Source organism: Candoia aspera, chromosome 7, assembly GCF_035149785.1.
Source record: "Candoia aspera isolate rCanAsp1 chromosome 7, rCanAsp1.hap2, whole genome shotgun sequence".
In the NCBI taxonomy this organism is placed as follows: Eukaryota; Metazoa; Chordata; class Lepidosauria; order Squamata; family Boidae; genus Candoia; species Candoia aspera.
The window spans coordinates 8,480,778-8,505,269 of NC_086159.1; positions in this window are offsets into that span (position 1 = coordinate 8,480,778).

Genomic DNA, 24,492 nt, shown 5'->3' on the forward strand with positions numbered 1-24,492 from the left:
CCTACCTGTAATATGGAACTATGGTTAATCCACTGGTTTGGATTTGTTAGCCTTATAGGCTGGCGCCTGAGTCACGAGTGGACTGATGAACAACTATTGAAGGAGGGTGAAAAATTTAACACCTTAATAGCTTTAACTCAGAAAATAGCTTGTCAGGCTAAATATCTTAATTGCTGGTTGTGTGGGTTTACAACTCTTCCTGGTAGACATGGATTTAGAAAAGGCTAATGGGCTCTTAAAGAGGGCAGTGGCAAAATTGGCTCAGGAGGCGAAATTGAGGTGGCCCCAGGCCTTGCCAATTGCTCTCCTGAGAATAAGTATTCAGACATCCGAATGACTGGGGCTCTCCCCTTTTGAGATAATATAAAGTCTTACGGGGGAAGAGAAAGCTCCAGCTTTAGGTTTGCCAACCTCAGGAAGACTTTTGTTTTGTTTTGTTTGCTTCTGAAAACAAAGGGGTTGCAAATGGGGTACTAACTCAGAAATTGGGAAATTGAAAACGGCCTGTGGCAAACTTCTCTAAGCAGCTGAAGCACAAGGCTGGCCAGCTTGCTTGTGAGCAGCAGCTAAGTGGCCATTCCATTTACTCTTGCATTTAAAAGGGGTACTTTAAAACCCAGAAGGAATAAGAGAGATGCCCCGGGAGGATCATTTGACAGTGAAGTATGTGTAGACGGGGTGGAAGTGCCTAGGGGAGTGCCGGATGAGTTCAGGGCTAGAGGCCAAATTTTGGCGGGATTTGAATCCTTTCTGTCTTGGTGGGTGACGGTCAACGGGGATGTGGATTGGATCAACTACATCTATTGTGGCCAACAGGGGTTCATGACCTGTACCGGAGATGTTGTGAAGGGTATTGCAGAACGGTTGGATGCCACTAGTGGGGTGGCCTGGGAGAGTGGGATGGCATTGTGTGTGCTGTTGGCGGAGAAAGGGGGAGTCTGTGTGGTGCTGGGGGGGAGCTGTTGTGCCTTTATTCCGGGCAGCACAGCCCCCAATGGAACTGTTGCTCGGGCCTTGCAGGGTCTGGCTGCACTGTCTGGGGAGTTGATACTCCAGGATATCTAGAGGCAAGAAACATTTTACAACAATTTGAGTTACAAATTGAACAAACTGATAAAGATTAAAAGGGGGGAATTGTAAGGTATAGAAAAATACAATTTGTAAATAAGGAAGATCTATATATATATCCATATAAAGCAATATCATATAGATCTTGGTTGGGGGAGATTTTAAGGTGTAAATACTAATATTAGCTAATAGCAAAGGACCAGGGGAAGTGGCACGTATGCCCAACAGCTGATCCTCTTCGGATTGAACTCTTTAAGAACTCACCACCAGGAACCGGGGAAGTTTTACTGCATCCCACTGCTGGGTCACCCCCGGAAGCTGACCCTCTACGCACTGGAGGAGCTGTGGATAATCGTCACCCTGGTGACTCTGGTGGGGGGAATGAGGGGAATTAAGGGGAACACTTTTTGCATTTCAAATTTTGGTAGATGGGAGATGTGGAAAATAGGGATTGATTATTCTTATAATGTGGGCCATCCTGGTCCGAAATGTCCCGAAGGGAGACACATCTCAATTCAGCCCCAACAGTGGGTGCAGTTGGAACCCCCTGCTGTTTGACAATGTGGTAACAGCGCAGTGTAGAGGAAGCCTAAGAGTGGGAGAATCAAGTATAATATGTAATCATGTGGGAGGGATACTTCGAAAAGGGATGTGTGCAGAAAATCTTTGGGCCGAAGCACAGAGAAACACACCATTAAATCCTAACCTTCAGCTAGATTGCGGAAAACCCCTCATGTCCCAGGGGGCAGCGACGGCAATGCGTGATTTAAAAGAAGGGGGAGTGTGTGGAAAATTTAATCTGTCAAATTGTTGCCTTGAAATAGATGAAAGTGGAAAAGTGGTACAAGAAATCACAGATAGAATGGTGAAACTAGCCCACGTGCCTGTACAGACCTGGAAGGGACTGCATTTGGGAGACGTTTTTGGGGAATGGTTCCCAAAGCTACCAGGACTCCAGGCTATCGTAGCCCTAATTGGATTGATCGCTGTGGGGTGTGTGATACTGCCCTGTGCGATCACCAACAGTATCTCACTATTGGCAAAAAGGAGGCTACCTCACAAGTCCTGGCCATGTGGGAATATCAGTCTATCCCGGATGATAACCTTAGTGAAAGTAATCTGCCCTGAAAAGGCTGAATACTTTCAAAGGGGGGAATCAGGTGGAATTGGAATTAGGGTCAAGGAAACAACAGAGAACTAAAGCCCTTTCATCAGGCAATTGTCTATTGCAAGTAAGCTATCTGTTACAAGTGTGGAATGTGGGGAAGAGCCGGACGGGCAGATAAGAAACAGGAATGTATGTGTATTCTGTAGCAGCTAATTGAGCAAAGATAAGGGACGGGAGGGAAGCTCTCCAGCTCCCTCCAGGCTTGTTTCACACGGCTTGCTTTTAAAGTTGTATCATATTTCTCGAAGTTGACACTTAGTCTATGCTGTATAATCACCCAATGGGGGGGTATAAAAGAAGTAGGACCCCGTACCTTCGGGGTTCAGAATTTGAAGCATGAGCTTGTCTGAACCTATGCGCATATTAAACTCTTTTCCTAAATGAAGACCCGAGCGTCCTAGTCTTCATTTCTACAACACAATAGACAGTGGATGCCAAACCGGCCAGAACGGAAGGTAGCTCACCCCTCATACGTTTCCAAGCCCCAGGTGATCCCAAGGAAAATTCCGAAAAGCAGAATCAGCTTCATGGTGGAAAGGTCCCGAAACAGGAACGTGTAGGTCCAGACGGGCTGTATTTATGGCTAGGTGTCCCTGATAACCCACTCTTAGGTCATTTCCTAAGGAGCTCCATATGCTGAAATTCCCATGTATGATCAAGTAGAAGAGATTGTTCTATCCTTGGCAGATGTTGCCAACAATGCAGCAGCAATGATGAAAGGGTAGAGAAGTTGTTTGATTAGCAAGACAGGTGTAGCTGCACACCAAATTCTTGGTTCTTGAACTGCCCGGGGTCATTTTTTAAATACAGGATATGACTCAGATATTCAGGATATTCTCTTTATCCTGCTCAAGGGGAAACACACATTTTTAATGTAAGGCTTGGAGGCAGGGTCCTATCTATCCCTACAACAGGGTGATAAAAGGCTGAGTCAGCATCATGTTATTCTTTCAACTCTTGCATTTTTCTATTTCCTTCTTCCTCGTGCACGCCAGTGCCTTCCAACTCCAGAGAAACTCCATCTTTAATTCTGGATGGGGAGCTATAATTCCCTGGGCAGAATCAGCTGGTAATCTGGGGATCTGCCTGGATTCACAGCTTTCGGCAGTTTGGTCAGGAGAACCTCTTGCGCACGAGTTAGCTTTCCTAAAGCGGGAAGCTCTGCTCACCATCATGACATACTCATCTTTCAGATGGACCACTGTAATGTGCTGTGCCTGGCGCGGCCCTTAAAGCCCACCCAGAAGCTTCAAGTGGGTCAAGAATGCAGCGGTTCAGACAGCTGTGAGTCCCAGCAATTTTACCCACATAACACCACTGCTTCAAGAAATGCATTGATTACCAGTTTGCTTCTGGATGCAAATCAAGGAGCTGGTTATCATTTCTGAAGCCTGGGTATCTTCAGGACCACCTATTCCCAGTTGATTCTAACCATCCATTAAGATGGAACTTCTTAACCCTCTAGGTTCCTATCCCAAGGGAGTGTCATCTGCAGGGACCATGGAGTATGGCCTTCTCAGCCCATACTTTTCTGGAACAGCATTTCCATAGAGCCGTGTTTCTCAACCTCAGCCATTTTAAGATGTGCGGACTTCAAATCCCAGAATTCCCCAGCCAGCATTGCCTTAGAGATCAGCTTGGCCCCTTCGTTCCTGCGTTTTGAAAAGCGAGTAAGGTCTGGCTTTCCAAGCACTGTTTTTGATCCATCCTGCAGGAAGAACATTATTCTGGGATTGTTGTTAATGGTGCCTTGTGTTATTTTGACTATACACTTCTACCTATTTTGTTTTCAATCCAATTACAGTATCAGTTACTAATGTTGCTTGAAGTGGTATATAAGCTCAGTAAATAAATGTGCAAAGAACGTGAGATTGAGGCCCAGCCAAGCCTGCAACAGCAGCCCCGTGAACTTAAGTGGGGAAGAAAGAACAAAGATGCTGATTTCCACTGCAAAAAGAAATGTACCAAGGTGAGGTGTGCAGAACTGCCTTTCTCTGCTGTGATCAAAGAAAACACACTCCTGAGGTTCATGCATCACATTAACCTATAATGTGGCCTGTTTGGTTTGAGTTTAATGTGCTTGATGAACCCAGTGCAATTGTGGTTTGAAAATAGTGGTTTATAGCTTGGAATGTTGAATGAACAAACCATAGTGTGAGGGGGGGGGTGAAGAGCATCCCCTGAAGGTGCCTCAAACTCATGAGAGAAGAAAAAGGGAGTTAGCCACAGGTGGGTGACCGGACCCTGAACCCGTGGGGCTGAGGATATGCGTGTTAGATAGAGCCGTTTAGGTTAGGAATTTATAGCTGATTGTGTAGAGTAGCTGGCATCTATAAAGAGGTGTTTGAGTGGGATTAGCCTTTGAAAGGAGAAAGAGATAAGGAGGCAGAATCATCCCGGACACATAAACACATAAATTTAGTAACTAACTCAAGAATGCTTGGGAAACAAGAAGATTGTGAGCTGAGCCCTCAACAAGAGGGGGAGGACAGATTAGGGTATAAAAAGTTGGTGTTAACCTTGTTCTTGGTTCTTTCCTGCACCTGCATGGAGGGAACCCGCCTTTGCAAATGCGTTACAAATAAACTCTTTTCTCTGTATCATCGAACCTTGTGGATTGGAATTCTTTTGGGAGGTTTTCCCGCTGACAATTTGGCGAGCCAGCCAGGAGCCTGAGGTTCAGGACCGATCCAGAGGGGTTGCTATGAGAGGGTAAGTGGCCACCGCTTCCCGTTGTTGAAGTGTCCCTGTTCGAGACCCCTCGGGACCGCCTGCCCAGGTTCCTATACAGAGCGACGATCCAGAGAAAAGAAGCGAAGCCCAGCTGGCGGAGCAGCGGGTGGAGAAGACCAACCGGTTGGAGGCCAACTGATCGAGGAGGATCAGTTGAGCGTTGTCCAGTCGTAGGCTCTGACGAGAGCTGGAATAGGTGAGTTGTAAGGCTTGTGGGAGGACGTGACTGACCGAGGGACTCTTTGGTGTGGGTGGTTAAACAGTCGCAGTTCCTGCAGGTAGCCGTGAGAGTCCGGTGCCTCAGGTCGGCTGTAGTGCTCCATCGGGGGTGGGTATTGAAGGAGTCAGACTTTAAAAATAGCCAGCGTCTGCTGGGAGTCTGATAAGATCTTGCCGTGAAAGCGAGGGCTTAAAATTCGCATCCAGCGCGGGCTGGAGTCCTCGGGGCGAGATCAGTGAGAAGAACGGTCAGTCATGGGGAAAGAATAGAGCAAACTGCCTAGGAGACTGGAGGCTGGCAATCGAGTAGGATCCAGCAGAGGGCCAGATCCGGATGTGCCCTTAGGACTGGTTATAAACCAGTGGAGCATGCCATGGCTAAAGAGGTATACAAAAGCCTTAGAGAAGGTGATGATGATTAAGCTGTGCACAAAACAGTGGCCAAAATACCCATTGGTCGATCCCGAACGTCCCTATTTTTGGGATCCCAATGGGATGTCCGATGGGTATTGGATCACTCAATTAAAGAACTATATTGTGGAACATGGTCTCACGGACCAGGTGCCTCATGTAGAAGTCTGGTAACATGTGTCTTAGGAAGGGCCAGACCCGCCCACAGGCATTTTTGTAAGTAAAGAGGACAGCAGTGATGAGGAATGCCTTTTTAAACTCGTCTCGATGCCATAGGTTGAGGTCGGACTTTAAAAACTAGCCAGCGCTTGCTGGGAGGCCGGCCCGGTTTTGCCCCCGACAGTCAGAGGCTTGAAATTGCTGGAAAGCAAATCCAGCGTGGGCTGGAGTACTCTACCTTGGGTGTAAAACAATCAGAGGGTCGAGAGGGGCTAGTGCTGATCAAGGATCAGGGTGAGAGAAGGCAGTAAGCAAGATGGGCTGAGGAGAGTATAGAGGATCTCTCAAAAGAAACAGAAAAATGTAAGCAGAAGGGCAGGATCAGGGTAGCAACAATAAGGGAGGTTATGGAACAAAGGGAACACAGCAGGACGCCGCCACTCAGAGATGAGGAAAGTATAGGTGTGGAAATGGTGGGGAAGAAGAGAACCAGTAGAAATCAATCCTGGGAGTCCTTCAGGACTGTCAGAATTTGTATGAGTATGTGAAAATGTTTTCCGTTTGTAGGTAGTTGCCTGTGTATTGGTATGTATATTTGTTGAGGGAAATGGTGCAGAGTGTGTGTGTGCTCATGTGTGTGTGGCATGGGCATCTGTCCTGAGCTGAGGAGAGAAAGTTTGAAGAGGGAAGGAAGGGAGAGAAAAAACTATGTGAGCTTGTCCCTTAAGGAGTTAAACGTGAGTTTGTCCCTTTAGGGGAACTGAACTCCTCCACAGTAAAGGGGGAATGCTTCAGGTTTTTGGAAATCCATAGCCCTGGCCAGGCTGTGTGTCTTCCAAATTTTTGGCTTTGCTGTGAATGGAGGGACATGGGATTTGATTGTGCCATGTGTTCAGTGCTGTGAGTAGGTGACCAATTTAATTTGTGTGGAAGGGAATTGGGTAAAAGTGAATTAAATAAAGTGAAGGAGAAATAAGAATGAACTTGTGATGTTGAGATGACTTGAGAGAAAGAATGCCTATGGGGTGGTACACAATTTTAGAAAAATATGGTTAGAGAGGGGACTAAAGGGAAAGAAGTTTTTCCCTGTAATAACCCCACAATTAAGCACCGGAGAAAGATGGTTTGTGGATGGGTCAAGCAAAGTAGAAGAGGGAAAGAGGAAGTCAGGTTTTGCGATTGTTGAAGGGAATGGGGAAGTGATAGAGAGGGAGCTTTGCCTCTGAGTTGGTCGGCACAGCGATATACCAGCTCATCAGAGAGGCCATAGCCCAGGGGTGGTGGGAAATCGGTGGGCATATAAATGGGCGAAGGAGGCCGCTGGCCAATTGGAATTACAAATGGTGGCGGTGCCAATTTTGGACCCTCCAGAGAGCCCGGTCTGGAAACCCACTGAGCAAGAAAGAAAAAGTTAAGAGAGGAGGGTTGCAGAGAAACAGAGAAAGGATGGCAAACGGAAGGAGGGGTAGAAGTAGTATCTCCCGAGGTTATGAGGGGAATTCTGGAAAAAGTGCATGAAGGAGGGCATTGGGGAACCGATGCTTTGATAAATGCAGTGAAAGGAAAGTTTTGGTGCTGAACTATGTGGACCATAGCCCATAGTGTGTGTTGGAAATGCTTAATTTGCTTAAAAGTCAACAAAAAGGCAGCTAGAAAGAAAGAGAGGCAGGGGGGGGCGACCGTTAGCCTCCTGGCCGTTTCAAAGGGCACAGGTAGACTATACTGAGCTGCCAGAAAAATGGGGGTGCTGGCAGAGCCCATAAATGAACAGGGTGTTTACAGGGCAACCCCAGGAAGGAAGAAAGAAAGAAAGAAAAAGAAAGATGACATGCCTTGTTTGTAGCTCAAGGTTTGCGGCCCCAAAGAGGGGGAGGCAGGGGAAGTTCTCGGAAGATTGGGTCGAGGAGGTATCCCATGGAATGGAGAGCTCGGGAAACAGACAGGCGTGGGAAGGCCCTGGAGAGACGCAGGCTCTCTGGGGAGGGGAGTTGAGTTAAATCACAATAGGGCAGTTGAGTGTGGATTGACTCCAATAGGCCTGGGAGCGGCTAGATTCATCTTGATGGGAGCTATCGCCCTTTTAATAAAGCATTCCTTTCTCCTGGCTGAAAGGCAGGGAGGAAGAGTTTCTGTGTTCCTGCAGGGCTGTGATGGATTGCATGTGGCAACAGCCTGTTGAGGCATTGGTGTGCAGTTTTCTTTTAGAGAGCATTTGTTTGTTTGAATGTGTGCGTACATGTAAGGTTGAGAAACTGTTTCGAGTTGTGAAAGGAGAGTTGAGAGATTGTGTGAGTCTATTTCTTAGGTTTTGTGTGTGTGTGTGTTGTGATTTATGTAATTTGAATGCATATGATGGGAAAGTTGAAAGGTTTTTGTCAATCCTTTCCCATTTGTTTTGTTTGTTTTTTTAATTGTTTGAGGAGTATGTGTGTTTCATTATTTGCCCAGTCTCACCCAAACTCCCCCCTTCAGTCTGCCTCTTGCCTGCTTGTTACAGGCTTGAGGATCCAGATGAGGGGACAGAAGGGTGACAGAGGGGAGGGGCAATGCTTTTACAGAAGATCCTTTACTCCCCCATCTTTTTAGGATTCTTCCTTTTGCAGTGCCTTTACACACATCAGAGAAGTTTCAGAGATTTCTCGTTCTGCTGTAGAAGGAAATGATTACTCCTCTTGTGAAAAGGGGGGGAATGTGGGCAGTTTCAGAGAGGCAATGACTCAGAGTGAGGGGGGGGGCACCCCTTTGCTCTCACAGCTCCACTCTGCTCTGCCCCTGGCATTCCAGTTTTAGAAAAGTGTGTGTGTTTTTTATAAATTTTATATGGCTTAAATTTTAATCACTCCTCAACATAGCACATGATGATAAAAACAGGAGAGAGAGAGAGGGAAAATTTTGGACAATGTATGGTTTTAAGTAGAGCTTCCATGGACTGGTATGATCTATCTGAATTTTTGTTTTTGTTTTTGTTTTGACAATTTTGGTTATGGAAACAGTCCAAACACTAGATGGGCTCTTATGTCAATGCTTTCTTTTTGTTGTGATTGTTTTAAAGTTTTGATTTTAAGGAAGTTATTGGCAAGAAAGTTAGTTTCATCCAAAGTAGTGTTTAGATATATCCAAAACTACACCTACCAATCTGGTCACATGGGACAAACGCTTTGGGAGATTGTGTGTCTAGAACATGGACACAGGCCTTTGTGGTAACAATACTAAGTCTCTGGATTGCTCCTAAGAAAAGACTAGGAGTCAGTCCATTTGAGATGGGTGACTCTATCTTGGAATTCTTAGTGGAGAAGTAGGAGACATGCATGCCATGGGGAGGAAATTTGTCTGCAAGTATTTGAAACAGTTATCTGCGCAAGTCTTGTCCTTGTCTCCCTATCTACAGGAACACAGAGTCCTCCTGTTGGAATAGCAGACGCATCCTTTTAAGTCTGGAAATCGAGTTAAACCAGACGGAGGGGAGTCGGCAACTGAGTTGGGAGAAACCCTAAAGAAGACACTGGTGTTGCCAAATACTGCTGGACACTGGACTGTGCAGAAAAAGAAAAATGCGCCTGAACTTTTGTCTAATACCTTGTAGTTTTGATGACCATACGGGTCCCTGAACCTGGAAAAGAGAGTCACAGGGTTCAAGGGAAGCTTTGAAAACTCAATTTAGCACAATAGGGAATTTCTATTTCCATATGAAAAGGGATTAGGATACAGTTCTGAAATCCAGCCTACCTGTAGTATGGAACTACGGTTAATCCACTGGTATGGATTTGTTAGCCTTATGGGCTGGTGCCTATAACTCACACCATCCAAGAGATGGAAGCTTCAGTTAAACGGCATTATCAACAATGGGGAAATGAAAACCTGGGAGAAGATGATGATTGGAGCTGGCTATGGGACTGGTTACCAGGGTTTGGGTGGATAAAACAGCTTTGCTTTGTGATTATAGCTGTAGTTTGCTTATGCATATTAATATGCTGTTGTATTCAATGTGCCCCTGCATGTATTCAGATGGGGAAAGGATTGTGTGACAGCTTGAAGTGGAGGACAGAGCGTTAGATGTTGCTTGAGTTTGAGGCAGTAAGGAAGTAAGAGAAAAAGGGGGGAGTTGTGAGGGGGGGGGTGAAGAGCATCCCCTGAAGGTGCCTCAAACTCATGAGAGAAGAAAAAGGGAGTTAGCCACAGGTGGGTGACCGGACCCTGAACCCGTGGGGCTGAGGATATGCGTGTTAGATAGAGCCGTTTAGGTTAGGAATTTATAGCTGATTGTGTAGAGTAGCTGGCATCTATAAAGAGGTGTTTGAGTGGGATTAGCCTTTGAAAGGAGAAAGAGATAAGGAGGCAGAATCATCCCGGACACATAAACACATAAATTTAGTAACTAACTCAAGAATGCTTGGGAAACAAGAAGATTGTGAGCTGAGCCCTCAACAAGAGGGGGAGGACAGATTAGGGTATAAAAAGTTGGTGTTAACCTTGTTCTTGGTTCTTTCCTGCACCTGCATGGAGGGAACCCGCCTTTGCAAATGCGTTACAAATAAACTCTTTTCTCTGTATCATCGAACCTTGTGGATTGGAATTCTTTTGGGAGGTTTTCCCGCTGACAATTTGGCGAGCCAGCCAGGAGCCTGAGGTTCAGGACCGATCCAGAGGGGTTGCTATGAGAGGGTAAGTGGCCACCGCTTCCCGTTGTTGAAGTGTCCCTGTTCGAGACCCCTCGGGACCGCCTGCCCAGGTTCCTATACAGAGCGACGATCCAGAGAAAAGAAGCGAAGCCCAGCTGGCGGAGCAGCGGGTGGAGAAGACCAACCGGTTGGAGGCCAACTGATCGAGGAGGATCAGTTGAGCGTTGTCCAGTCGTAGGCTCTGACGAGAGCTGGAATAGGTGAGTTGTAAGGCTTGTGGGAGGACGTGACTGACCGAGGGACTCTTTGGTGTGGGTGGTTAAACAGTCGCAGTTCCTGCAGGTAGCCGTGAGAGTCCGGTGCCTCAGGTCGGCTGTAGTGCTCCATCGGGGGTGGGTATTGAAGGAGTCAGACTTTAAAAATAGCCAGCGTCTGCTGGGAGTCTGATAAGATCTTGCCGTGAAAGCGAGGGCTTAAAATTCGCATCCAGCGCGGGCTGGAGTCCTCGGGGCGAGATCAGTGAGAAGAACGGTCAGTCATGGGGAAAGAATAGAGCAAACTGCCTAGGAGACTGGAGGCTGGCAATCGAGTAGGATCCAGCAGAGGGCCAGATCCGGATGTGCCCTTAGGACTGGTTATAAACCAGTGGAGCATGCCATGGCTAAAGAGGTATACAAAAGCCTTAGAGAAGGTGATGATGATTAAGCTGTGCACAAAACAGTGGCCAAAATACCCATTGGTCGATCCCGAACGTCCCTATTTTTGGGATCCCAATGGGATGTCCGATGGGTATTGGATCACTCAATTAAAGAACTATATTGTGGAACATGGTCTCACGGACCAGGTGCCTCATGTAGAAGTCTGGTAACATGTGTCTTAGGAAGGGCCAGACCCGCCCACAGGCATTTTTGTAAGTAAAGAGGACAGCAGTGATGAGGAATGCCTTTTTAAACTCGTCTCGATGCCATAGGTTGAGGTCGGACTTTAAAAACTAGCCAGCGCTTGCTGGGAGGCCGGCCCGGTTTTGCCCCCGACAGTCAGAGGCTTGAAATTGCTGGAAAGCAAATCCAGCGTGGGCTGGAGTACTCTACCTTGGGTGTAAAACAATCAGAGGGTCGAGAGGGGCTAGTGCTGATCAAGGATCAGGGTGAGAGAAGGCAGTAAGCAAGATGGGCTGAGGAGAGTATAGAGGATCTCTCAAAAGAAACAGAAAAATGTAAGCAGAAGGGCAGGATCAGGGTAGCAACAATAAGGGAGGTTATGGAACAAAGGGAACACAGCAGGACGCCGCCACTCAGAGATGAGGAAAGTATAGGTGTGGAAATGGTGGGGAAGAAGAGAACCAGTAGAAATCAATCCTGGGAGTCCTTCAGGACTGTCAGAATTTGTATGAGTATGTGAAAATGTTTTCCGTTTGTAGGTAGTTGCCTGTGTATTGGTATGTATATTTGTTGAGGGAAATGGTGCAGAGTGTGTGTGTGCTCATGTGTGTGTGGCATGGGCATCTGTCCTGAGCTGAGGAGAGAAAGTTTGAAGAGGGAAGGAAGGGAGAGAAAAAACTATGTGAGCTTGTCCCTTAAGGAGTTAAACGTGAGTTTGTCCCTTTAGGGGAACTGAACTCCTCCACAGTAAAGGGGGAATGCTTCAGGTTTTTGGAAATCCATAGCCCTGGCCAGGCTGTGTGTCTTCCAAATTTTTGGCTTTGCTGTGAATGGAGGGACATGGGATTTGATTGTGCCATGTGTTCAGTGCTGTGAGTAGGTGACCAATTTAATTTGTGTGGAAGGGAATTGGGTAAAAGTGAATTAAATAAAGTGAAGGAGAAATAAGAATGAACTTGTGATGTTGAGATGACTTGAGAGAAAGAATGCCTATGGGGTGGTACACAATTTTAGAAAAATATGGTTAGAGAGGGGACTAAAGGGAAAGAAGTTTTTCCCTGTAATAACCCCACAATTAAGCACCGGAGAAAGATGGTTTGTGGATGGGTCAAGCAAAGTAGAAGAGGGAAAGAGGAAGTCAGGTTTTGCGATTGTTGAAGGGAATGGGGAAGTGATAGAGAGGGAGCTTTGCCTCTGAGTTGGTCGGCACAGCGATATACCAGCTCATCAGAGAGGCCATAGCCCAGGGGTGGTGGGAAATCGGTGGGCATATAAATGGGCGAAGGAGGCCGCTGGCCAATTGGAATTACAAATGGTGGCGGTGCCAATTTTGGACCCTCCAGAGAGCCCGGTCTGGAAACCCACTGAGCAAGAAAGAAAAAGTTAAGAGAGGAGGGTTGCAGAGAAACAGAGAAAGGATGGCAAACGGAAGGAGGGGTAGAAGTAGTATCTCCCGAGGTTATGAGGGGAATTCTGGAAAAAGTGCATGAAGGAGGGCATTGGGGAACCGATGCTTTGATAAATGCAGTGAAAGGAAAGTTTTGGTGCTGAACTATGTGGACCATAGCCCATAGTGTGTGTTGGAAATGCTTAATTTGCTTAAAAGTCAACAAAAAGGCAGCTAGAAAGAAAGAGAGGCAGGGGGGGGCGACCGTTAGCCTCCTGGCCGTTTCAAAGGGCACAGGTAGACTATACTGAGCTGCCAGAAAAATGGGGGTGCTGGCAGAGCCCATAAATGAACAGGGTGTTTACAGGGCAACCCCAGGAAGGAAGAAAGAAAGAAAGAAAAAGAAAGATGACATGCCTTGTTTGTAGCTCAAGGTTTGCGGCCCCAAAGAGGGGGAGGCAGGGGAAGTTCTCGGAAGATTGGGTCGAGGAGGTATCCCATGGAATGGAGAGCTCGGGAAACAGACAGGCGTGGGAAGGCCCTGGAGAGACGCAGGCTCTCTGGGGAGGGGAGTTGAGTTAAATCACAATAGGGCAGTTGAGTGTGGATTGACTCCAATAGGCCTGGGAGCGGCTAGATTCATCTTGATGGGAGCTATCGCCCTTTTAATAAAGCATTCCTTTCTCCTGGCTGAAAGGCAGGGAGGAAGAGTTTCTGTGTTCCTGCAGGGCTGTGATGGATTGCATGTGGCAACAGCCTGTTGAGGCATTGGTGTGCAGTTTTCTTTTAGAGAGCATTTGTTTGTTTGAATGTGTGCGTACATGTAAGGTTGAGAAACTGTTTCGAGTTGTGAAAGGAGAGTTGAGAGATTGTGTGAGTCTATTTCTTAGGTTTTGTGTGTGTGTGTGTTGTGATTTATGTAATTTGAATGCATATGATGGGAAAGTTGAAAGGTTTTTGTCAATCCTTTCCCATTTGTTTTGTTTGTTTTTTTAATTGTTTGAGGAGTATGTGTGTTTCATTATTTGCCCAGTCTCACCCAAACTCCCCCCTTCAGTCTGCCTCTTGCCTGCTTGTTACAGGCTTGAGGATCCAGATGAGGGGACAGAAGGGTGACAGAGGGGAGGGGCAATGCTTTTACAGAAGATCCTTTACTCCCCCATCTTTTTAGGATTCTTCCTTTTGCAGTGCCTTTACACACATCAGAGAAGTTTCAGAGATTTCTCGTTCTGCTGTAGAAGGAAATGATTACTCCTCTTGTGAAAAGGGGGGGAATGTGGGCAGTTTCAGAGAGGCAATGACTCAGAGTGAGGGGGGGGGCACCCCTTTGCTCTCACAGCTCCACTCTGCTCTGCCCCTGGCATTCCAGTTTTAGAAAAGTGTGTGTGTTTTTTATAAATTTTATATGGCTTAAATTTTAATCACTCCTCAACATAGCACATGATGATAAAAACAGGAGAGAGAGAGAGGGAAAATTTTGGACAATGTATGGTTTTAAGTAGAGCTTCCATGGACTGGTATGATCTATCTGAATTTTTGTTTTTGTTTTTGTTTTGACAATTTTGGTTATGGAAACAGTCCAAACACTAGATGGGCTCTTATGTCAATGCTTTCTTTTTGTTGTGATTGTTTTAAAGTTTTGATTTTAAGGAAGTTATTGGCAAGAAAGTTAGTTTCATCCAAAGTAGTGTTTAGATATATCCAAAACTACACCTACCAATCTGGTCACATGGGACAAACGCTTTGGGAGATTGTGTGTCTAGAACATGGACACAGGCCTTTGTGGTAACAATACTAAGTCTCTGGATTGCTCCTAAGAAAAGACTAGGAGTCAGTCCATTTGAGATGGGTGACTCTATCTTGGAATTCTTAGTGGAGAAGTAGGAGACATGCATGCCATGGGGAGGAAATTTGTCTGCAAGTATTTGAAACAGTTATCTGCGCAAGTCTTGTCCTTGTCTCCCTATCTACAGGAACACAGAGTCCTCCTGTTGGAATAGCAGACGCATCCTTTTAAGTCTGGAAATCGAGTTAAACCAGACGGAGGGGAGTCGGCAACTGAGTTGGGAGAAACCCTAAAGAAGACACTGGTGTTGCCAAATACTGCTGGACACTGGACTGTGCAGAAAAAGAAAAATGCGCCTGAACTTTTGTCTAATACCTTGTAGTTTTGATGACCATACGGGTCCCTGAACCTGGAAAAGAGAGTCACAGGGTTCAAGGGAAGCTTTGAAAACTCAATTTAGCACAATAGGGAATTTCTATTTCCATATGAAAAGGGATTAGGATACAGTTCTGAAATCCAGCCTACCTGTAGTATGGAACTACGGTTAATCCACTGGTATGGATTTGTTAGCCTTATGGGCTGGTGCCTATAACTCACACCATCCAAGAGATGGAAGCTTCAGTTAAACGGCATTATCAACAATGGGGAAATGAAAACCTGGGAGAAGATGATGATTGGAGCTGGCTATGGGACTGGTTACCAGGGTTTGGGTGGATAAAACAGCTTTGCTTTGTGATTATAGCTGTAGTTTGCTTATGCATATTAATATGCTGTTGTATTCAATGTGCCCCTGCATGTATTCAGATGGGGAAAGGATTGTGTGACAGCTTGAAGTGGAGGACAGAGCGTTAGATGTTGCTTGAGTTTGAGGCAGTAAGGAAGTAAGAGAAAAAGGGGGGAGTTGTGAGGGGGGGGGTGAAGAGCATCCCCTGAAGGTGCCTCAAACTCATGAGAGAAGAAAAAGGGAGTTAGCCACAGGTGGGTGACCGGACCCTGAACCCGTGGGGCTGAGGATATGCGTGTTAGATAGAGCCGTTTAGGTTAGGAATTTATAGCTGATTGTGTAGAGTAGCTGGCATCTATAAAGAGGTGTTTGAGTGGGATTAGCCTTTGAAAGGAGAAAGAGATAAGGAGGCAGAATCATCCCGGACACATAAACACATAAATTTAGTAACTAACTCAAGAATGCTTGGGAAACAAGAAGATTGTGAGCTGAGCCCTCAACAAGAGGGGGAGGACAGATTAGGGTATAAAAAGTTGGTGTTAACCTTGTTCTTGGTTCTTTCCTGCACCTGCATGGAGGGAACCCGCCTTTGCAAATGCGTTACAAATAAACTCTTTTCTCTGTATCATCGAACCTTGTGGATTGGAATTCTTTTGGGAGGTTTTCCCGCTGACAATAGTTAACAAGCCCTGATACAGGGAAGTGTGTAAACCCAGTCATCAACAAAATGCACATACCTGACGTTTAGATTTCACATGTATCGGCTGGCAATCTGGACCTACAGTATGTGCACATTTTTCTTATCTTGAGAAAAATTACTTTTTAAAAAAAGGAATACACAGTGCATCTTTCTACCATTTACAGAGCATTTCCTGCTACTAATAAACTCAAGACACTTCCACACTGCCACTGTTTTCAGTCCCTAAACCCTCAGAAGCGTGTCGAATGCAATCCATGATTAAAATGCTGAAAACAAGAAGTAAACTATGTCTTTCCCACTCCACACTGATGCAGGATCTACAGCAAAAAAATCCACTCACCCCACTCCAGAAAGAAAAGAATGACATACTCTAAAGAAAACTGACAAAAATCTTCTTGTTTTCACCCTCATTTATTTTCCCCAGAGTACAGGGGAGAGCTGCAAAGTTGCCAGACTAGCATTACCCTTACAGGGCCAAAACCTCAGGAACGGTGCCTCTGTGGGGGTCAGGGAGTGGGGGAGAGTGGGTAGTGGAGGGAATAGTTTGGGTGGTGTGTGGAAATGGACCGGTGTGGTTGATTGGTGTCCCAACCAACTTTCTGCAATAAATGTTTTAAGTAGCCTTTTTGGCCCCTAACAACTGCAACAACTTTTTTTCCTGCCTTGTCCCCATGACGTTGCTACCATTCCCTCAGCCCACAAGTGTGACAGATTTAAGTAATTCATAATTCTACTGGTGTTAAAGGAGTTTTTCCCCATTTTGCATCCAAGAACATTTTCAAAGTGTGAGAAGCCTCCTTAAGCAACGGCATCCACAGTTTGCATCAAAATCAGCAAGGTGGTGGACTGAATGTCATGATGCACACCGGGCCTGGTTTTTTTTTTTTTTGAATAAGCAATATTATTAATTAACCAACACCATTCATGATATCTCTCCATATTTTTCTATCCTACATAAGGCAGCTTGCTTAAACATGTATGAGAGACAACCAATACATATAGAAAAGGGGTGGGGCTTGCATTACAAGGTTCCATCCATCATTTGGCCAGTTTTGACACACAAACACAAACACACATGCACTCACACACACCTGCAGACGCTGCTGCCTTGGAGGGCAGTCAGGCACCAGATGGGAGTCTGGAGAGAGAGGACAGAGGCAGAGAGGGCCCAACAACTGATATTATTTCCTGTTGGTTCACAGATAACTGAAGAATACCAATTCAGCAAAAGGAAAAGACGCTCAGGTAAATTTCTCTCTCCTAATCGCACCCCTTCTGATCTGCAGTATTGGCATTCTTTTCCATTCTACACTAAGGTTTATCAAGAAAATCGTGTTTGGCTATTTAGCCATCCACTGAGCTTAAACCTCTTGCAGGATGCTAATCTTTCCCCCAGCTGGGGAGTGCAGCTGTCAGAATTCACAGCCGCCCAGGCCTTGGCAGGCTGAGGAAGTCTGGCTGGAAAAGACAACACTGTGCGTTGAATGCAGTAAAACACACAAACACACACACACACCCTTCAGGGTCAGGTTACAGATGCCTGCAGCCTACCAGTGCCCTTCAAAGCAAAATATTTGCATTGCAATTGACAGACGTTGCGCAAAACCAGCAAGGCAAACGATCTTTCTGTATTGATAGAATAGGCGGCACTGCGAAGTCAGGACAACAGAGGTCAACTGGTCCATGCCTTCGTCTGTGTGTCGAAAACAGCATCATTGCTTACAACACATCTCTAGGCTTTATTGATACGAGCCGTCTGCTGCCCTGGCCCAGCACGGGCCCCCGCCCACCTACGGAGGTTGCTCGGTCGGCAGGCCATGCCCCCGAAGGTGACTTGGCCAGCGAGAGATCGCCAGAGGGGCCCTCCGGCCTCAGCTCAGTTCTTCTTGCCCTGGAGGGGCACATCCGGACTGTAGAAGTGCTGGACCAGCCACTCCCGCGTCCTCTTCGCCTTGCAGCGCAGGCACGGCTGCTGCCTCGCCCAGGAGGACGCTGGCTCCCGCAGCTGGACCTCCCGCTTTCTTTTCCGGCTGGTGATGCTGACGCTGTCGCCCGTCTGGCTCCACTTCCAGGAAGACACCTGCGAGTCCAGGGTGGCCGAGCCGGAGGAATCGCTGTCGCAGAAGGTTTGCTGGCTGAGCAGGGAAAGGCGCCTCTTCAGGCGCTTCTTGATGGGCGGGGAGGCGGGGGGGCTGTCGGCCCCTCCCGTGTCCTTCCCCCCAAGCAGCTTCCTCAGCAGGCCACAGATGGTGAACTTGCAGTGGCATCGGCAGGCACACCCTGGGGGGCCTGGCAGCAGGAGACAAAGGGATACATTATGCGGTCCATGACATCCGCAGTGTTTGTTTGTTTGTTTTTAAAAAAGGATCAAAGTAAGAAATACACCTTCTTTGTCCTCTGGGGAAAGGTGGCTTCGTTTTAAAAGCAGGCATTGCGATACAAAAACCATCTATCCTTGGTTAGAGAAAAGGGGGCTTCTTTTCTTTTGCGAGAGTTACTGTTGTTTTTCAAACTTTTACAGGTAGTCCTCAACTTACAACCATTTGTTTAGTGACCGTTCAAAGTTACCATGGCGCTGGCAAAAGTTACTTATGACCAGTCTTCACACTTATGGCTGTTGCTGCATCCCGGGCTTCTGTGATCACCATTTGTGACCTTCCCAACCAGCTTCTGATAAGCAAAGTCTAGGGAAGCTGGATTTGCTTAACAACCATGTGATTCACTTAATGCCTGCAGTGATTCGCTCAATGACCACAGCAAAAAAGATCATAAAATTGGGCATGTCTCACTTAACAACCACCTTGCTTAGCAACAGAAGTTCCAGTCCCAATTGTGGTCATAAGTTGGGGACTACCTGTATTCAAATTTGACTGCTGGGGCTACAGGGACAAATCTGCAGTTTTCTGGGTAACACTACAAAAATAGTTGGTCATTTTTTTCTCCCTGGGTATTTTTCAGCATCCTGGTATATCCCACAGCCCTGGGATTTCCTAATGGGGTTTCTGTCCAAAGACTAAACTGGCCCAACCTTGTTTTAGCTATGGTTGGCTGAATGCCACCATCTGCTGACACATGCTGGCATTCACATTATATACGTGACACCCACTGGATAAGATTTATGGGTCACTCAACTAAACAGTGAGTTCTATAAATTCGCCAAGCTGTCTCGCTGCTATGCTGCTGGGAAAAACTTTGCTATGAACTTGGATGGAATATAGGTGATGGTTTGGACACCAGCTCAGATCAGGATGCACTTGAGGGATGTGTGAGACCTGGCAGTTTGCCGCTTTGTTAGTTGAAGGGCCTGTTATATGGCACCATCCAAGGCCTAGCTGTCAACACAACAGAATGCAGTAGCTTATGACAGTGTTTCTCAACCTCAGCAACTTTAAGATGGGTGGACTTCAGCTCCCAGAATTCTGGGAGCTGACGTCCACCCATCTTAAAGTTGCTGAGGTTGAGAAGCACTGGCTTATTGTCTTCTTAACGCATCTCAAGGACCTTTTGCAATACTATACATAGTAATAGGAAGTGAGACAAAAGTGTCTTTATGAATGTAATTCAAACAGCGGGTGCCAAACTGGCAGGAAGGGCATTGCAGAGGGGAGAGATTGTTGTCTGGTTCATAGATCATACCATACCATAGTTTGGTTTAACAAGGCTTCTTGAATAAGACTCAGACACTAGATTCATGCATAAGTTAAGCCCTAAAGAAAGCCGGGGTGGTGTGATGGGGAAGGAGTTGGGATCGTAGAGACTTAAGATTCAAATCTATCCTCAACCACAGGGGGATTTGGACCGGTGGCTCTCTCTCAGTCCAGCCTACGTTACAGAATTGTTGTGGTGGGGAAAAATGGGCAGAGGAAACATGGTGAGCAGGATATATATTTCATAAATAAATGACACCATACTAGCTGTGTTCTAAGATTGTGCAGATATGTCCCAGTGGTTTGCATGAGCCCGGCCCTCCAGATGTTAGCAGAGGGTGTTCTAGGAATCCAGCCCTGGTGGTGATCTGATGATTCAGTGTGTTTAGCAAGCCCTGGAAAGTGAGTGAGCTGATTAAGCCACAGCCCAGTTAACCACAGAGGGAGGGTGTGAGAAAACAGCCATTGGGGCTTAGCTTGCTACCCCAAAACTTCAGACCATCCCAGAAGGAATGCAGTGGGTGCAGAAGCCCTGCCTTTCTTCAGCATCTGTTTCCCCCCACATCCTTTGCTCATTAATGCTGTAAAACATGCAGCTAGAAGAAGCATGATTGTTTACCTTTTGAATGTACCGTCCAGTTGCAAGACAGAGTTCCGCAGGGTTGTCTCAGGAGGAACTGCGCCGGGAAACATGGAAACCAATCATCTGAGTTATCCAATTTAAAAGAAATGTGTATAATGCATAGCGACAAGGAGGAAAATAGATAATTACCATACTTCTCACACATGTTCCTGGGGTCTAAAACTGTGGGGAACCTTCTCCTACAGCAGTGTTTCTCAACCTTGGCAAATTTAAGATGAGAGGACTTCAACTCCCAGAATTCAAAGCTAGCTGGGGAACTCTGGGAGTTGAAGTCCACCCATCTTGAAGTTGCCAAGGTTGAGAAACACTGTCCTACAGTAATCACATCAAAATGGAAAGAGGTACTTTGGAGCAAAGCCCAACCACCACGTGGGCTGGAGAAGCTGTTGCCCAACAGATGTTGCTCCACTTCAATTCCCAGTAGCCCAGGCATCCATGGGGGGAGTCATGTCACCTGGATCAAGACATCCTTGTGCAAATCCTATAATTCCTGTCACTTGTGTGGTGACATCATGACATGTGTAATGTCTTCAGGACTTGTACCAGATGTCTAGTTAGTGACCCAAACCAAGTTGGCCAGAGGTGTGTAATGTAGTTTGGGCAACATGAACCAAACTGCCATGGGTTCTCCATTTCTGCTCTAAAAGATGATCATCTAGACCAGTGTTTCTCAATCATGGCAACTTCAAGATACGTGGACTTCAACTCCCAGAATTCCCCAGCCAGCATGCTGGTTGAGGAATTCTGGGAGGTGAAGTCTATACCTTAATGTGCTGGCTGGGGAATTCTGGGAGTTGAAGTCCACATATCTTAGTTACTAAGGTTGAGAAACACTGATCTAGACATTGACAGCATTCCACTGATTTCCAACATTATGATCTATTAACGTTGATTTTTTGATCATGTTTATCTTCTCACACTTGCAACTTAACTTGACATCGTCATACCTGGGCAACTCTAATCTTCCCTTGGGGTGACACAATGCTGTCTTCTTCTCATACCTAGCCCGTGAGTGAGACAATCTTCTCACTAGCTCCACCATAGCAGAACAGGCTTCTCTCCTTTAAGACAACTGTATCCCATCACAGCTTCAAGGTGTGCAAAATCTGTCACTCTTTGCCATCTCTTCTTTTGTAGGCAAGGTCAGGTCACTGGTTGGGGTTGTGAGCAGTTGTGTTCTGGGAGTGTTGCAGGCATAGGCCCAGGGTGTGACTGCATGTTCAGGGCTGCCAGTTTTACTTTTTTGTCTCCCCATCCCTGGACACCACTGGCATAGGCACACCCCATCCCCTCTGGTCCCTTGCCCCTTGCCAGCACTGGCTAGCCAGAATTAACTTGGCATCCAACTAAAGAAAGATGAGAGCTATTTTATTTGGAGAAGAAGAGGAGGTAAATTTGCACAATGCTATTTTCATAGCATGCTCTAAAACAGTGTTTCCTAACCTCCTCAACTTTAAGATGTGCGGACTTCAACTGGCGGGGGAAATTCTGGAAGCTGAAGTGCAGACATCTTAAAGTGACCAAGGTTGAAAAACACTGCTCTAAAAGGATGCCAGGGCAAGATCCAGAAAATAATGAAGGAAGTTGAAATCGTAAACCTCTGGCACCAACCTCAATGACATCACTTGCATCATTGCACAAATGACGCAGATTACATTATTGGCATGCCTGAGGCATGTGACATCATTCAGGACAAATGTAATGTCATTTCCCCTTTCACACACACACACCCCATGCCTACTGAAATGGCCTTTTGAGATTGATTCACCAGTTTCCCTTCCCTGGGCAGTTTCAGTCACTTTCTGCTCTCCAGGGCTGCCTGCCAGGGCTTGCCTCCCTCCATGGGTATCTTCAGTCTGGGCTGCTTTTTCCAAAATGACAAAGGCAACATCATACCGTCCTGCCACAAGCTCCGCCCCTTTGGGATGTGCAGGCGATGTCACAACACACATACAAAAGGGGCGGGGCTTGCCTTTCAGCAACACAGTGCTACTTCCATCAGATCGGACAGTTTGGGCCTCGTCTGCAGACTCCACTGCCACCTTCCTCCCTGGGGCTATTTCTGCCGTGGGGTCCTCCATTGCTTCACACAGTTTTAAAAATGTGGGGGATACGCAAACGGGGAGGAAGGGCAGCCAAGTCGGCTGAGAAGAGCCAGGCAGGGCCCCAAAATCTGTGGATGGCTGCAAATCCCAAAGAGGACACTCATCAACTCCACAGTGTTCTTCCAAAGATGGAAGCAAAGCCTCTGAAGTTCTGCCCCACGCTCTTCCTGCCAGTCCCCGTGTTGGTGGCTGAGAAGAAGAAAGATCTCCGGCACAACGGGGCAGAAGTGTGCCATCCTTTAGGGCTGCATAGGAGAGGGGAAGGCGGCAGAGACTCTGGGCCTCTTCTGAAATGCTCCCTCTTTCACACTGCCCAACATGCATGAAGCAGAAGCAGAATAAACCATGGTTTTCAAACTATGTTGCTGCATTTACACAACATGCTAGGACAAAATCAAACCATAGCAGAGTGGATTTTGCATGGCTGTTTAAACCACAAATTAGCCAATTGCATCCTAACCTGGGATGTGTGCAAAACAGGCTATATGGTTAGTTTGTGGTTCAGCGTCATGTGAACCAAGGATTGGGGGTGTCGAAGTCATAGGCTGTGTTCACACTACATTCTAAACCATGGTTCCATTAACATCCTTCGCATGTTGTGTGAGCGCAGCCTATTGGCTTCGAGCAATAGCTGAACCAGTTCCTAATACAAAATTTGCAGCCATGGTGATTCACTCTGGGAGGTACCAAAGGAATGGTGACAAGATTGGTCATAATGGCTACCATAAGCCTTCATGTGCAGTTGCAGTCTATCAGCATATTCATGCAACCATAGCAGTGGGCTTTGGCTTTTGAGCACTGGATGCGTGGACCTTCTGGACATCTTTGGTTGCCCATTATGGGAAGCTGGACACCATGGCTGGTCTAATTCGGTGGGATTTTTATGGCTTGACATCTTCTCCTCAAACATTAGAATACAACTAATTACCGACTCTTACCCTGTTCACCCCAAGGTAACTGAGTTTTAGAATGACAATGGCCAAACAGTAAAAAAGCAGCATTTCTCCCAGAAACCAACAAATTTCATCGTCCTCCTCCTCTTCCTCGTCACAGGAGTTTTCCTTGCGGGGGACAGAGGCCACCGCCTCCTTGTCAGAATAATGCCACCAGGAGTAGAGGAAAGGGAAGGCCATTAGAGAAAGCACTTGCTATGCAGAAATGCCCAGAATGCTGTGCCAGGCTGGAGCAGCTCCCAGGAGAGTGGGAACAATGGCAGCAGTCCAGTGGCCAGGCAACGGATTGTGTTGACACACTTTGCTTCCCAAGCTGTCATCTGGAAGAGATAGAACCCTGGTTTTGCAGCATTCTTGCAACCATGGAGACCACTGAACCTCCTGTGAATAACCTGCCCACTTCTGGAGTCTGCAACAGACTTGCTGCATGGGGGCATCAGAAGGCTAGCGCTGATGGATCAGGTCAAGGCCCAGCTTGGTGCAGCATTTGGTTTCTCACAAGGGCCCCTAGCATGCTCTCAAGCAGGAGATGGAGACCCACCTCTCTTCCATGGTTGTTCTTCTGCAGCTGATGTTTGGAAACTTGATGCCCCTCACCTGGAGTCTTCAAGGCTGATGGCACTCAATAGACCTGTCCTCCAGGAATTTAAAAGCCATCCGAGATCATGACTGCCACCATGTCTTGTGGGAATTAAGTCCAGGGAACCTAAGAACAACCCTGTTGGATCAGGCCAAGGCCCATCCTAGTCCAGCATTTGGTTTCTCCCTGCTTGATGCCTGTGAGATGCTCACAAGAGGTTAGACCTCTTTTCCACCGTTGTTCTCCTGCAACTGATGCTTGGAAGCATGATGATCCCCATCTGGGTATAACATGGCCTCTTCACCCTTGTGAGACCTGTCCTGTATAAATGCATTCAACCTCCTCTTAAAGCTGTACAAGTCAGTGGCCATCACATCTTGTGGCAATGAATTCTGCAGGTGAAGAATGCACTCTGCATATGGATTGTTTGGGCCAAGGTATACCTTGCCCCGTCAAGGGTCATCTGAAGGATCAAATCGTTCCTAGGAGGATTTGGAAAAAACATTAAGGAACAAAATCTCATAATCAAGGATGAATGACAGAAGACAAGAAAACGCATGGGTATCTGTGGAGGAGAGTGGAGTGACCTCATGTGCTGCATGATGTCATTGTACAGGCATGCAACCTGTCATTAGGGCTCATACAAGATGCCCATGAAATGCACCACAGGATTTTCTGGGTTGGTGGAGCCTCATTCACACAGCACACT